This window comes from Lissotriton helveticus, chromosome 8 (genome assembly GCF_964261635.1).
Source record: "Lissotriton helveticus chromosome 8, aLisHel1.1, whole genome shotgun sequence".
NCBI classification, from domain to species: domain Eukaryota; kingdom Metazoa; phylum Chordata; class Amphibia; order Caudata; family Salamandridae; genus Lissotriton; species Lissotriton helveticus.
The window spans coordinates 604968733-604985642 of record NC_136069.1 but is presented as its reverse complement, the minus strand read 5'-3'; positions in this window follow the sequence as shown (position 1 = coordinate 604985642).

The window sequence follows — 16910 nt, the reverse complement described above, 5'->3', positions numbered from 1 at the left end:
TCACCACACCCGAAGTGCATCAAAATACCAAAGGAAGGAGACTTGAGAAAATAGTTCGAAGAAAAGCTGTTTTCTCACCCCCTTTGTATGATTTCTCCTTGACTGAAAACCTGTTCTTTAGGCTAGGAGAAATATTGGCGGCTAAGTGACAGGAGGATTCCCTTTCCTATGTCAGCCGTTTGTAGTCTCCTCAATATGCCTCTTAAAACAAGCTTAGACGGTTGAGACTGCATTGGGAGGGCAAGGGTTTTGGGGCGTTTGTGCTCTGAAATACGGATGTGCAAGGGTCAGGGTACACTAATAACAAAAGAACACTGTGCCCCGTGCTAGAGTTACCCGTGATTCTCTCCCTCCCCTCCCACAGACACTCACCGCATCTGTCGCAACTCTCCAGAGTTGCGGCAGCCTTTCAACAACCTCCAGGGGCGTCCACCAGTCCTCGGACCAGCACTCCATGTCCTCCACGTCAGCGTCTTCTTCCGTCATCGTCCCTTGGAGCTTCTTCTCGGCCCGTTGATCCTTCTCCTCTAACTCCGCGGTGTCTTCTGGGTTCGTGCTCGTCGTCTTCCTCAGCGTCCACTCCCATCATAAAGGGGTTAGTCCCTCCTCCTCCGGTGAGCTGCCGCTTTCCGATTGGGTCAGGTTGCCTTCCTTCTACTCAGCTTCCTGTAAAGAGGAGGGAGGGCCTACGGTTAACTATTTTAGTCCCGTATTAGCGTGTGGAAGAATTACGGTCGAAAGAGGTGAGTCCTCGTCCTCCGCCGGCTCCTTTTCACATCAACATATTGGTTTAACTTTATTTTAACAATGCATTTAACAAAAACAACAATATCAAAAAATTACTTTCAACATTGGCACTCATGAATACAACATAACTACCAAAAAAGAAATGCTGTTGCTTTCCACAGTTACCTTTATGAAAGGAAGAACACACCTATTTCTCCATTCTTGAATTTTCTGGGTACTGGTTAGTTTCTTGTAGGAGCTGTCCCAAATTGAACTTGAAAATTGTGCTTGTTTTTTTGGGCTATTTCCATCTCCAGCCCATGCTCCCGGCAATAAAGTTCCAGCTGACGTACAGAGAAGATGCTGTGAAATGTCACCAGAACTAAAGCGTTTTGCTACCTTCTGCATGAACTATAACAGCATTGTAACAGCTGTAGATCAGTTTTCCACAATGTGAAAAACAATAGTTGTTCATTTGTATTCTTCTTTTATTGCAGCAGTTCAAGCGCTGTGAAAAAATATATAAATAAAGAAAAATGTATTAGGATTTCATTTTGAACATTAGACAACCAAAACAAGATGCAAAGGTAGAGTTAAGACGAGACTTCTTAGATGCAACTTAAGGCTGCTGGTATTATAGTACCTGTGTTTAGTGTTTATATGTAGTAACAGAATGTAGTCCTGTAATGTATTATGAATTCCGTTTCTCCAGTTAAAAAAAGTCTTTCATTTCTAACAACTTGCTTTACACAATACTCCTATTAGACCAAATAATTTCTCAGAAATTCATACTTCATGTACATTTCAACATAATACCACATTTTGTTATCCTAAATTGTGCTTAGAACTTTGGTTCTAGAAATAGCAGGTATAGGTTTGTTTACTTTTTACGTAGTCTGGATTTGAATGACATTTCTATGTAATTGCACTCTGTCTATTCTCTTTGACATCTTTAATGAATTGAGTAATGTGTAGAGGTTATATTAACTCCTTCATGAAACATGTTTGCTATAGTTGTGAAACTTCTTTTTGAAATTGGAATCTGTCCAATTACAAAGATTGTACCTTCATTTTTTAAGTTAGTACAATCCACTCTGCTTCATTGTAGCATGACTATGACATATTTCCCATACGTTTGTGCTAACAACGTACACCTAAGTTCTAATCTACAGTTTGGACAGGTCATATCTTGATCAGAGTTCTTGGTTAATTTTTCAAAGGTCACAGCTTTACAATCTGGTAATGTCAAGTAGAGCAATCGTTCCGAATTAATTTCAGTGCCAGAGGTGAATTCACAATGTTCACAATTATGAATCCATTTATAAATTAAACCAAATAATTAATTGATATTCACATCCTCTCCCTCAAATACTCCTAACATTGTCATTAACATTTCTTGAGCATCCTGCTGAATATTTTGAGAAAACACTAGTAATACTGTACACTACTCTACCTTTTAGATCTTTCAGCAGCTCTGTTTGTGGTAACTTGTCAGACTTTGCCTACATACAGACTCTAGCCTAAAATGGAAGTATACTTTGGATAAGAATTCACTGATAAACATTTAAACCTAGGAATTGGTTCTGGAATGGCACCCTGTACTAACTTGATGTGCACAGATCTTGAAGACATTTTATTATCCTCAAATTTATTGTAACAGTACTTACATATAACTTGCTGTGTGGACAAGACAAAGAGTTCAACCTCTACAAATATGTGCAAGGCAAACTTTTCTCAGTTATTATTATTTTCTTTTTCACTTTTTGAATACAAGTCAACATTCCATGTTTGAATCTTCTAGTGAGTGTGTTGACAACCCTTACAAAAATACTCTGCTTTTTTAGAGCACACTGTGTTAAATGTTGCAATTTCTTCTTCAAAGCTATCAACTATAATACCTGTGTCCTGTTCTGCAAATCCTCCTATTATTACCTCTTCATATTACATAGAGTCCTGTTCTGGGCAAAAGAAACAAAACTGGACATCATCACAAACCTTTTCTACCACTGCCAAAGTACCATGCAAAAGTGCTCTAATCATTTCTTCTAAAAATATAAAGCAGGAATTTTCACATAGTACAACGCCCGAACTAAAGTTTGTATTGTTAAGAGGTGTACTGCTGACATCCTGAAATGATGAAAAGTCTTTGGCACACTTTATTTGATGGACAATGTAGTAAGTGTCCCTCCAAAATGTGCATGCTTTCAAATGTTGCAAGGACCCAATCCTTGTAAAGTACTTATTTTGTGTTTTATACTTCACCTTGGAATGATATGTAGAACATGTCGTAGTATTTCAATGGATTGCTGTTGAATACTACAATGACTACTATAATTCCATATGTGTACAGGGCCTGACTACACCTTCCCTGTACCTCTTAGGCAATAACTTGTTCTACATTTCTAGATACAATCACCTCTTTCGCTATAGGAGTGCTTTACTTCATTTCATAATATTGTCCTCTTTCATCAATAGCATGATTTAATGTGTTATCCTGGATATAGCTTTCTTTATTAAAGAAAGTCCTGTAGAAGAAGTATGTATCTATTCTCCACTAAAAAACTGTAGTAAAGTTAGTTCTATTGACTATTTTTTCTTCAGATTTTGTCTTCTCATGAACAATACTATTTTGTCAAGAATCTTTATTCTATTTATTATCAAAATTAAAAGTTTCCTCTTCAAAGCAAAGGCCTTATCTATTCCTCCCTCAACTTGTTCTTTCTGTTTCAGTCCCTCTCTCTTTTTTCCATACTTTTTCATATTTCTCAGTAGATTTATGGCCACTTGACTATTAAATATCCTAGCTCTGATTTCCTTTAACTGTTTCTGTCTCCTGATTAAAGTATGTCCATCTTTGTTACATTTTTTCCTGTTCTTGTCATATGGAATTTGTCCACTCTTATTCTTTCTTATAGTTTGGTTTTTATTTTCATTATTTTGTAATCTTTACAGGTCTCCACATATATTTTTAAGAAATTACCTTTTTTCTTTCCCCACTTTTTCTGCATTTTTCCCTTTTGTGTCTCAGTTCTGCAGAGATACTGTAATTGCTTTTCCCCCGAACGTTTGTAGGCAGACTCTCTGCGTTCTGTAAAAATAAATATGTATATTTTAATTTTTACTCTAGCCAACGAACATACTACTTTACTGCTGACTTACACATAATGAAAAAACAGTTATTATGTTATGTTGCAGCTTTAAATCTACAGATGAACCTAGCTATATTACTACATGCTTTCACTTCAATATACTAAAATCAAAGGAAAGCAGAAAATGTTATTTATTATTTATCATTTAACATTATAGCACACCCTCTCCTATGACACAGCTACACCATATGCCAGTTCTCACTTACATGGTGAAAGTACTTTTTGAATTGAACATCAACCAAAGTATAGAAGCACATACAGAATCTCAACTCTGTAAACCAAAAAGACAACATAAGAGCTGCTTTTGTTCCTCTCTATCACTGTGTTAGTGGTATATTTAGCATCATAGTACTTTTCTACTTCAATGTATCAGATTTAAATTTTGGGAAATGGTGCATATAAACTTCTGCACATTAATCTCTATTAGAGCATGTAGCTCACTAATTCTTCCAAGTACATGCAAAGAGTGTGTGACAGTTTGCATACATAATTCACCAGATGGTTCTAAAATACTTCATATTTCTTACTAAAACCTGTAAATACATGTGTTTGTGGTTGTATACATGTAGTACCTGGATGATTCCCTGAGTACATGAGAACTTCATGGGTCGTTCTATATCTGCATAGTTACTGCCTGCGTGTTTGTATGAGTATATCACTGCTCTCTGGGTGTCTGATTGAGTGAATGAGTAGTGACTGAACAATTAGATTAGTGCATGACTAATGCCTCAGTAATTCAATACATGTATAGATAGTGGTTGGATGATTAAATGAGTGCAACTCAAGTGCCTGGATGATTGCAGGAATGCATAAATAATATATAGGTGAATTATAGAGTGCATGGATAGTGCATATGTGGTTGTTTAAGTACATTCATAGCACCTGGCAGATTGGATGAGTGCATGAGTAGTGTTTCAGTGATTGGATGACTACCTGGCTGCTGCCAATGTATTTTGGTTCAGTAAACAGGTAGTGCATGGGTGTTTAGATAAGATCATAGGTAGTGCCTGGATAATTGAATGGGTGTATCAGGAGTGCCTGGCTGATTAGATATATGTGCAGTGTGGCTCACAGACTATTGTGACTCATGTGATGGTGTGGCTTGAATTATGGCCACTTGAGCACTCAGAGTGCAATGAGTTAGCAGTGTTTAAACGTGACCTGTGTGTTGTGTAGAGTCAAATGATACAGATGACAGCATCCCAGCTCAACCTTCAATTGCCTATCTGCAGCATGGGATCACAATAGTCTTTTACTGCCACAATCACAGCAGCTGCACACATGCACTGATGGTGTAGATGGTAACGAGTACAGTTTTGCTTTAGGTGATTTCAATTTAAACATTGTGTACATAAATGTGTCTTTCTGATGGTCAGACAGTTTAAGGTTGATGCAATGGAGCAGTGAGTGGTTACAGGGCAAATGTATTTACCCACCCCTAAATGATGACATGGTTGTATGAGATCAATGGGTATGGAATGTTGTCATGTGGCAAAAGTAAGGTAATGTACTTTGCAAGCAAGTCAGTCTAGCTCACTTTGAGTGGCAGTGCTTACTGTGTGTGCATTGAAGAGGGGTGTACATATGCATCAGTACATGCTTAAGTTGTAGCTACTGATTTGCATCAGGGAGTGAGCTCTGGAGACATTGATAAGCCGTGTGCGTCAGTAGTCAGCACACCATACGTATGTAAGATACCAGACAATGCCTTTGACCACACATTCCCTGTCTTTGTGGAGGCCACGCTCACATTCCTGAATGTACTCATTCTGATGCCTTCTGTCCTTCAAGGCTTGCCCTGAGAGTGACAGATGTTTGGTTTATGATTTCATTTATTTTTTTAAATTAAATTTTTATTAAATTATGACTCACATACAGATGTTACTGATTGACAATATTGACTAGTTGCTCACATCATGGTTTAGTATACATGGGTCAGCGAAGCAATTACATTAAATTAGTCACATCGCTGTCCATATTTCTATGTATTTCCAACTCCACCACAGGGGATATACACAGGACTCCCCGGTAAGCATTCCATTTGGCCCATTTTCTGGCCCATTTTTTAGGACATCCCCGGGTTATGAAGACTTCTTTCTCCGCAATCATGCATCTGTCAAGTTCTGTTGCCCATTGGGATGCGGAAGGCGGTGCTGCCCCCCACCCCCTTGTCAATTCCCTTTTCACCAGCGTATTCCCCAACGTCACTAGCTGTTGTTCGATTTCAGTAACTTCAGTGGCTTCCCAGATATTTAATATGCCCATTCGCGGTGTCAGTCCCACCGTCTTCCCCAGTGCACTTTGCATGTGGTTTGTGGCTGCCTCCCAGAAGTGATGGACTGCCGGGCATTCCCAGAGAGTGTGGTAGAAAGCGGCCCGCAGCCCGCAGCCCCTCAAGCAGAGGTTGTCCTGTCGTGTGCCTATCTTAGCCAAGGTTATCCCTGTCATGTATGACCTATGTAGAATCCTAAGCTGTATTATTCTGAATCTAAGAGTGATGGCCGCTTCCCTAGGTGGCATAAGGGCTGACTACCAATCCTCCTCATCAATCGACCCCAGGTCTCTCTCCCATTGCTCCTTAAGTTTGCCAAAGCTATCAGGTAGGTTGTTACTAAGTTTCTTATATGTCGAAGATATGGCCTTAGAGTGCAGTGGCCCATCGACAAAGCGATCTTCCAATGGCGATGAGTCCGGTATGTCATTGAAACTTGGATGCCTGTAAGGCATGCCTTATTTGTAGGTATTGAAATACCTCCCTCAGAGCCATCTTGTACTGCCTCTGGAGGTCCTTGAACCTAAGTATTTAGCCTTTTTTAACCATATCTTTCACTGCTGACATTCCAATTACGTCCCACCTGTCAAATCCAGGTTGGTAGCACAACATGCCCAGTTTTTGGGTATACGACAGGGGTGTCACCTTAGTCAGGGTGTTAGCCCAGCCCAATCGAGAATTTGCCTAATGCCAAATTCCTATCATGTGCATCGTTGGACCTATGTACCTCTTCTTCCTGACATGAGAGTAGAGGGCCCTCAAGTAGCCCGAGCGGTCTGTCTGGTACCTATCCAGGGCATAGGCCGGGTCAGTAGGTGGGAAGTATATCCAGTGGTTCACAGCCAACCGCTGCAAAGCCCAATAATAAAGCTTGAGACCTGACAGCGCTATACCTCCATCGTACCTAATTTTCCTTAGCTTTTTCAATGCCACCCTAGGGGCCCTACCATCACATAGCAGCGTATGGATCTCCTCCTCCACCGCCGTGAAATATGCATCTGGGACATGGTTGGGACAGTTCTGGAGGATATACAGAAAACGTGGGAGTTCCAGCATTTTAAAAAGAGCGTCTCCGCCCACCGGGGATAGGGGCAGTGACCTCCACTGCTTCACGTCTGCCCGTAGCGTAGCCAGCGGGGGCGTCAAATTAAAACTGTAGAACAAAGCCGGATCTAATGAGACAAAGATCCCCAAGTATCTAAAGCCATCTACGGCTACTTCTATTTTGCAGTTTACTGGAAGACGGGGATCTGTTCATGAAGCACAAACAGCACTGACTTACACCAGTTAATTGCGTACCCCGAGTATTTCCCGAAGTTTGTAAATATGTTCAGAACCGCATGGATAGATTTATATGGGGAGGCAAGATTCAGTAGTATGTCGTCGGCATGCAGGGATATTCGATCCTCCAGGTCCTCCCATCCACCGCTGACCGTGCACCATCTTTTCCCGGCGTATCCACGCCGCCAAGGGTTCCAACATGAGGGAGAATAACAGCAGGGACAGCGGACACCCCTGTCTGGTACCCCTCTGTAACGTAAATGCACTGGACATATAGTTATATACCCTCACCTGTCCCTGTATTTCAGTATATAACAGTTTTACCCAGCCTATAAATGTAGGGCCCATCCCTACTTTGGTGAGGACTTCAAACAAATACGGCCATTCTATGGAGTCAAATGCCATTGAGGCATCTAAGGACAGTATAACTGCGTCTTCTTCCACGATTTTTTATGCGCCAGCACGTTGTGGAGACGGCGTATGTTAAGAGCCATGTTTCTCCCCGGCATAAAGGCAGATTGATCTGGGTGCACTAAGGAGGAAATCACTGTCCCAAGCCGTATAGCAAGAACCTTCGCCAACATTTTTGCTTCCATGTTTATCAATGATATAGGCCTATACGAGCCACAGCTGTCGACTGGTTTGCCGGTCTTGTGGATAACAGTGATAGTGGCTAGACATTGGTCTGCTGGCAACTGTCCCCTCTCACAGCTTTCTTCGTACATGGCACGCTAATGCGTGGCGACCTGAAAAGACATAACCTTCATGAGCTCATTGGGAATACCATTTGGCCCCATCGTCCTCCCTGACTTGATTTGACCAATGGCCTTCTTAATCTTCTCACTTTTCAGGTCCTTATCCAATGCGTATCTGTCCTATTTTGAGAGGGTTGGCACGTCACTGTCTAGATGTCCAGCTGGCGTGAATCTTTTGCCGTGTATGTGGTAGAAGGGGAATATACTCTTTCTAAGTGACCAGCGAATGTCTCTGGGGTGATTAATCAATACACCATTTGGAAGCGTCAATCGAGGTACCCATCTCATACCCTGTTCCCTGCCTCTCTAGCCACGCTCTGCCTGCCCTGTCTTCCAGTTTGTATAACCTGTGTTGGATGTTGCAGTGTTTGGCCATCGCGTGTTCTTGAGCCTTAGTTCTATACTCATCTTATTTCAGGGTCAGCCTATGGTGTGTGTCGCTTGAGGGTTTATTCGCTTGATCAGCCTCAAGCCTCTGGAGTTCCTCTTATACCTGTCTCAGCACCTGACACCTCTTTTGGATTTACCCCGATTTTAGGGACAAGGCTTGCCCCTTCAAAACCACCTTATACGCTTCCCATATGGTTTGTGCAGAGTCTACCGAACCTAGGTTTTCTTTAAAGTAATTCCCTCTTTGCGTGTAGAGTTCTTCTTTAATGTCTGGTATTGTCAACAGCCATAGGTTAAGTACAATAGTGGTGTGTGCCTGTCTTTCCCAGTGCGTAAACTCAATCTTTACTGGGGAGTGGTCCGAGATACCTCAGGGTGAGACCTGTGGGTGCCTAAAACAGCCTATCAAGGCCGTGTACGTTAGAAAATAGTTTATAGGTGAAAGACTGTTGTGAACGCTAGAAAAATAAGTTCACTGTATATCTGCTGGTGGAGTACTCAACCAATGTCTGAGTGCCCCAGTGCTCTGGTGAAGTCTGCCATAAGTTCGCTCGGTCTAGCTACTGGCCTCTGTGGGTGCCTATCAATCGCGTCATTCATCGTCATGTTATAGTCTCCTCCTATAATTAAGGCACTGTCAGGAAGACCAGTGAACACGTTGCCAAGGTCTGCCAAGGCAGTCTTACCTAATGCCGGCGGCAGATTGATAGAGATAACATTGAGTGCTCTACCCTCCCTCTGGGCTTCTAGTACAGCAAAACGTCCCATAGGATCTGCCCACGTCTTTCGTACAATAAGGGGTGTGCTTCTTTTAACCAGGTTACCTGCTCTTCTCGAACCAGTAGTGTAGTCTGCATGGACTAGTAGCTTGAACCCCATCTAGTGATGGCCCTACTTTTATTGCCCACCAGGTGGGTTTCCTGTAGCAGCACTAAGTCCGAGGACTGCCTCTTCAGATACTGTTGGACGATTCCCCGTTTTATTTTATCCCCCATTTCGTTAACGTTCCAAGACAAGACAGAGAGCGCTAGATCCCTGTCAACCCCCATCCCACAACACATTAAAATCTGCAATACAGTAGATCAGAGATAGTAAAGAAATGTCATGGAGTACCAATTGAGTTTGAACAACTCCTCTTTGCGTGTGTCTTCCGTTGCTAGGACCAGCATGAAGATTGTCATACAACAAAATACAATGCCTGCAATTCAAGTCAATATAACTCTGCATAGAAGAAAACCCCCCCTCCTCCCGTTCTCCACCCCCCTCCCTGCCTCCCTGCCCATGGATGTAAAACTACCCACTCCCCAACTAGGCAGAGTGCCTCCCCCAAAAATGCTGAAAAACCGAGACAGCCCCCATCCCCGCTAGTGTCATGTTACATCGTGCCTGTTGAAATCTATCTCCTGTCCATACCTTATGAGTGTCTCAGGAGGGTCTCTCACAGTACTGTACAAACCAGCTAAAACAGTTACTAAACAAAACCTCAATCAGGCACCTTCAAATATCAACTTTGGAACAGTCTATCACCCCCAGCGATACTTGCACTTCTGTTGATGTGCTGACCGGCGCCCTGCACCTCTGGGTGTTACACAGACTCTGTTGTTCTCTCCGCCTCGCCCGTGGAGAGACCCACAGGCAGTCCGTCCATGCTGCTCCTCTGCTGTCTAGGTCTGCCAGTACGGTCTCTCCTCTGGCCCCCCACTCGCTGCCAACCCTCCAGCCAGTCCCACACTTCTTCTGACTATGCAAAGAACCACACTTTTCCACCAGACTCCACTCTAAGTTTTGCTGAGAAGAGCATGGCGTATTTCACTTCTCTGTCTCTGAGATCCTTCTTCACTGCCTGGAAGCTCTGGCGCTGAGCCTGGACTTTGGCCGTGAAGTTCAGAAAAAATGTAATCTCAATGTTGTCAATCTGTAGCGGCGAGCCAGATCTTGCCGTCTGCAGTATGATGTCCCTGTCGTGATAATTAAAAACGCAAGCAATAAGGGGTCTCAGGGGATCCCGGGCTTCTGCTTGCCCCCCGGTACCCGATGCACCCTCTCTATCGAGAAATAGCGTGATAGAGTCTTGAGTCGTAAGTGGGAAGTGACCAGCTCTTCCACATAAAGATCCGTCGCTGGCCTTTCGGGCCGCTTTGGAACACCTAAAATTCATATATTATTTTGGCGTAGTCACAATTTTGAGCTCCTTAACTTGTTCATCCATTTTATGAAAGTCTGCTCTGATTAGTGAGACCTCCACGGTGACAGAATCCAGCAAGGTGCGTATTCCATTAATCGCTGCCATGTATTCCATTAATCGCTGCCATGACGTCGTGGAGCATCGGCTCCGACCCCACTTTGGGGCTATTTTGCGTCTCAGCCTTCTCCGCTTGGGGCATACCTCTATCATCCGCCACTTTCCCCCAAGGTGAATTTCGCAAGTTTGTTCTGCGCGTTGGCCTTAGGGCCCCTGCTCATTGCCATGCTTGCACTGTGGGGTCTCACGAGTCAGTGATGAGGTAACCCAGGGTATTATCTGCCGCTTACCCAGCGAGTCAAAGGGCCCCCCCGGTGGCCTGTCAGGGTTCCCCCAGGGCCCAGTCTCCAAACTCCAAAACTACTGGATTCTCCTCTATCTGAAAGTTTGTGATGCATGCAGGCAGAGAACTGCTACAAAGGGTGAGGGGTTCCTCAGTAATTGTGCGTGATATGCACCAGCCTTAGCCGCAGATCTCCACGGAGCAGAGTTTTCTCAAATGGCTGCACTGGAGACAGCATGGGGCAAAGAGAAGCCCTACTCAACTCCACATAAGCGCTGCGACGGGCGAGCGTGTTTTCCTCACGGCCTTCTCTTTCCTCAAACCTCTTTGCACCAGGTGATCACAGCCTCACCACCTGCGGGACGCCCATGCGTGCACTGACACAGCCAGAAACCTCACGGAAAAAAGAAGAACAAGACCCTGCCAGGGCATATGTCTAGGTCCTACAAGAGGATCCTTAAGATGAAGACTGAGGTGACAAGCTAATGAACATCAGAGCCAATTACTACTCAGCAACCATTCATTTTCTTTTTTTATATAAATTTATTGTTTTGTCAAACACATGGACATTCATTGGGTATGGATACAATTAATGTTAAGATAATAAATGAAAAAGGTTTTTTCATGTCGTATTCAAAGAGACTGTTTTAGAAATATAGGCGTCCCACACACTCCCAATCATCACAACAAGATACACACTCAGTTACACACCATAAATAGATACCAATCATTCATGCTCAATCACTACAACAATATCACTTTCATACTGGTACAACAGGGCCTACAGTCAAGATGGAAATGAGGCTGTATGGAAAAAGATATATCAATGAAGGTGAGATGGCAAAGACAAGTTGACAATGTTTAAGCCAGAATAACACAGCTTCTGCCGCTCACAGGAACAACGCCAACGCGCGATTCAGTGTGAGGCTCTTTTCGGGCCACACCTTCATCAGGGCGATGATGTACAAAGAGGTAGGGGACACACAACTGAAAATACAAAAATATATCCATATATATATCAGAGTCTGATATATTTATACATAACATGTGTCATTTAACAGCATCACATTTTATTACATAAGAAATAGAGAGAACTGGCTCTGATGTCAAGAATTCACTCATAATGGATATTCTTCCTCAATGGGAAAGAACAAGGTCATATGGTTCGACCGCGCAGAGTTAAGGCAGCCCTACTCGACATTTCTCATTCATACCGTGTGACATTAAACATTTAAAGGGTGGCCCACATAACTCCATGGACAGGGTTAGGTTCATAGACAAGTACGTAATTTTAAATAAAGAGAGTCATGATTCCATAGTGATAAAGCTGGACTTCCAGAAGATCATAAGAAAGGGCCCATACATTATTCAGGACAAATTAAGGATCTTCTGTCTAGAACGGATAGATCCATAAGATATTAAAGGATCAGCGTAGAAAGTGCTGAATACAGGGCATTCATGGGGCATCATCTGCTCAATTTGGGGGATCAAAAAGCTATCCCCAAGCAATTTAGTCCCTTAATTGAGTTTTTGATGTTAGGACAGGGTGCTTACCGTATAGATGTCTGCAGACGGGGCGGAACATTTTTACCAGGTTTTGATCATCTGTTTTTGGATGCCCGGGAAGCAACGGCACCAGGGTACTATAGAATGATTCCTGTGTGGAATATATCACAAATACACACAGGGGATCAACAACTGGTTCCTCTCGTCACACATGTCACTTTAATATGCTCGAAATTGGATTCGTTCGTTCTTTGAATGTTAACATACATACCTTGATGGTTATCGGTCGGGGGGAAAATGTAATGAAGACCACCCGAGGTGGTTCAGGCAGTAGAGTGTTGTCCCGTTATCGTAGGGGAGATGGGATTCCACAGCATGTAGAGGGTAATATATCTGCCAAGTGGAGGACGGGAAGGCAAAGATAAAAAAAACATTAGAGTCCTGGTCTGGCAAATACACAGTAAGAGTCGATAGAACAGAATAATAGTGCTGAGAAACACACTCCCGTGTTCACGAGCGAGTGGTGCATTACGGACTAGACATACCCACTAAATTGTTCTCTGTGTGCTCTCTGTCGAGATCTCTATCCGCCTGCCCAGAGCGGAGGGGAATTGCCGATATCCACCTCATAGGGACCGGGTCATTGCAAGGTTTGTAGGTGCATCTATGGAAGGGGAAAGAAAGGAACGGCTCATGTGTATAGGTGGATCGATAATGGCCAGGAACTTTATCTGTCTATTGGAAGCAATCTGGAGCAGGGTTCTTAATAATTAAGTAGCTCTCAATAAGTTACCCGTGGCCACAGATTGGGTCTCTAAGTTAGTTGGAACACAGAAGTTTGTATCTACTCACTAAAAAGGAGAAACAATAGGTTCTCGAGGGGTAGCATTGACCTCTGTCAGGCGAGCTCTCTCATTTTAATGCTCCGCATTAGTTAACAAACAGGTGTTTATATCTACTCACCAAAATAGAGAAGCAAGGTGTTCTCAAGTGGTAGCAATAACCTCCAAATGGCGGGCTCTCTCTTGTTTTGGTGCTCCGCAATTAGGCGTGCTTGACAAACGTTACGCTGGTAACGGTGAGGCTCACTCAATGGGGAGAAGCGACCCTAAAAAAAATCAACGGGACAGAGGGTTCATGGGTTAATGTAAGTCCTCCGAAAACTGCGAATGGCTCACTGTTGGGTAAATTGATACGCAGGATCAATCGGAAGAGGAATAAATTATATATTCTTAAAACAGGCATTACACTTACCGCGAGGCGGGGACCTTGCTCACACATCTGTAAAAACTCCTGGGAGGCAACTAGGAGAGTAAAGGCGCAGGACGAGTTTTTAAATCCTGCCGCCCGTACAAGATTCGTCTCAGGTGGGCCCGACCAACATGATCGAAAGAGGACTAACACTATTTCCGTGACGGCCATCTTGGATTGGGCTCCCTAAAAGCTTACGGCTGCCATCTTGAGCTAAAGGGAAGGCATCCAATAGATGTATCTATCGTATTGTGTTACATATGTTATACCTGCCGGTTTACTCCAAGGGAACAGATGTTATGAATAAAAAATGTCATGGTCAATAACTAATAGCCCCTAAAAACGGGGGCAGTAAGTTATATATTTATTTCCAAAGGTTGCTCGCTCGAGCACATCCATTCACGGTCATGAGACGGTCTAGTTTGTGCGTGTTTCTGGTTGGTCTGTGCTTCTGACCACTCAATCGAGTGTCTGGAGCACTAACAAGAATATATGTGCGTTTTTACCGGGGCAATAGCCAGGCCATATCAACATTCAAGTAGGGACATCGAAGAAATTTACAGAGGCCAACTTGGGAATAGCAGATACCCGGGATTAGAGAAGAATTATAAATAGGGACAAAGAAAAATTACTCAGATCATGTTCATAGGGACAAAGCCTGACATTGTGGATATGAATGAATACTTAAAGTGCAAAGAAGTGTATAGATTTCTATTCTGAAAGGTGGATCAAAGGTAACAATTAGTTGGGAAGTAGCCATTGGGATCCAAGCCCAAACATCATAACCTGCCTATCAACTAAGGCTTTTATAGGAAGGTGTTGGACCACGGGCAATCTTCATTGAGACCCTTTTTCACTGAATTGAGTAGAAATATCCAGAATACTTCTCATTTCTTGCGGAGGCGGGTCCAGTCCACTCCTGGTTTGGCTAATATCTTTTCTAGGACAAACCATTTCAGGTCATTTTCCTTGTGGTCTTTCTCAAGCAAGGGGGGAACAATGGGGGCAGTGCTTTTCTTATTCCTGATATTCGATTTGTGCTCTCCCATTCGTAGGCGACATTCGCGTCCGGTCTCACCAACATAGGGTAAGTTACACGGACATAAAATAACATAGATAATGTTCGCCGTGCGACAATTGGTCATCCTTTTATTTTGGGCCACTGAGATCGTTCGTTCATTTGTGCTCAGGGTGTCACCAATGATGGCATGTGGACATGCATGGCAGTTCCCGCATCGGGGATTGCCAAAAATAGGTTCCAAACTAGTAACCCCAGTCTGGGAACTGGTGGGAGTTTCCGGAGTTCGTGCCCTCACTAAATGGTTCTTGAGATTCTTGTTTCGTTTAAATGCGAATATGGGCCGGGGAAGAGAGGTGGTCTCCTCCTCGAGGTTCAATAGATGCCAACTAGAATTGATGATCTGACGCACCTTGTGATTCAGGTTAGAGTGGCGAGTTATATACACCAGTTGGTCAGAGGATTCCTTCTCGGTGGATTGGAACATATGTTCACGATTCGAGTATCTGGCTCGCTTAAAAGACTCTTTTACAAGTTTGGGAGTGTAGCCTCGATGTAATACATTGGCTTTAAGGATGTCCGATTGGGCCAGGAAGTCCCTGATGTAAGTACAATTTCTTCGGATCCGAAGAAATTGACTGTATGGAATACTATCCTTCTGACATCGGGGGCGGAAACTGGCGTATTGGAGCAAGGTATTTCTAGCTGTGGGCTTGGTATAAAGAGATACCTTCAATTCATTATCCTGGTGCCCTACCCAGATGTCCAGAAACTCAATTCTTACTTTGCTGGAATGGCAAGTGAAACGAAGGTTAGTGTCAGCTGCATTGAGCCACAGGATGAATTCGTCCAGGGAAGGCTGGTCCCCCTTCCAAATGAAGACAATGTTGTCAATAAAACTGCACCATTCTCTTACATTCTCCTGGAAGGGGGCCATCTCATTATAGATGTTAATCTTTTCGAATTCACCCATGTATAGGCAGGCCACACTAGGGGCACAGCTGGCCCCCATGCTGACTCCCTTAGTCTGCCTGTACATGTGGCCATCAAATTCAAAATAGTTCTCATATAATACGAGTTCTAAACATTGAAGGATGAACTCAGCATTAGAGATTTCAGGTTTCGCTACCAGTATGTTCTGTATTGTGTCACAGGCTCCAGTTTGGGGGATGTTGGAATACAAAGATTCCACATCCAGGGTGACTAGCAATTCTTGGTTATCTAGGAACATGGTTCCCTCAATCTTACTGATGAAATGTCCTGTGTCTTTGACATAGGACTCAAGTTCCATCACCAGGGGTTTAAGGAATCTGTCTATATATTTCGACAGAGGTTCTGTTGCAGCCCCAATCGTGGACACTATGGGCCGAAGGGGTGGGTCCATGATGTTTTTATGTGTCTTGGGGACCCCGTAAATGATCCTGGTGACGCTGGGGGTTAGGTACTCTGCTTCCAGCTCACAGATGAAATTCATGGAGACAGCTCTCTCGACAATATTTAGAATGCGTCGTTTGAGTCGATTTTCCGGGTGATGGGTAACTTTCTGGTAGTGGCCCGAGGTGGAGAGAAAGTCATTCATTTTACCGTTGTAAACATTAGTCTCAAAAATGACGATCCCTCCCCCCTTGTCACAGGGTTTGATAGTGATCTCTCTGTCTTTCATAAGTTCACTAAGAGTCTGGTTTTCTGGTTTAGGAAGATTGGGACTGGGCAATGGGACATATTTGATCATTTTTTCAACTTTTTTTATTACCACCTTCTCGAAGATGTTGACTTCGGGGCCCATCATCTCAAGGGATGGTGTAAAAGATGAAGGGGGTCGTAATCCTGACTTATTCTCCAACTCCTGTGTTGGTGGACGAAGGGAGAAGTATTTCTTCAAACATATTTTTCTAAAGAAAAGATGTAAGTCCCTGGTGAATTCAAATTTATCAAAATTTGCCGCTGGGACGAAAGATAGGCCCCGTGTTAGGAGGTTGGTGGCATGTGGGTTGATCTCTTTGTGGGATAAGTTAAATATGGGAATCCCCTTTATGT